Source organism: Penaeus monodon, chromosome 22, assembly GCF_015228065.2.
Source record: "Penaeus monodon isolate SGIC_2016 chromosome 22, NSTDA_Pmon_1, whole genome shotgun sequence".
Classification (NCBI taxonomy): domain Eukaryota; kingdom Metazoa; phylum Arthropoda; class Malacostraca; order Decapoda; family Penaeidae; genus Penaeus; species Penaeus monodon.
Window position 1 is genome coordinate 11,717,347 of NC_051407.1, and position 205 is coordinate 11,717,551.

The window sequence follows — 205 nt, forward strand, 5'->3', positions numbered from 1 at the left end:
GGTATCAAGAACGGCAACAAAAAGACGATAATGACAACAGAGATGAGAAATTGAAATCTGTGTCACATCTGTCATAGCATTAGCATATCCCAGTAATGTCTTTGTATAGTAATAGCCAGAAGGGGAGGAAACGGGGAAATATGAAAAAAAGAAGGAAAAATAAAGAAACAGTGGGGGAAAATTTTATTTTGCTCTACTTGGGAGG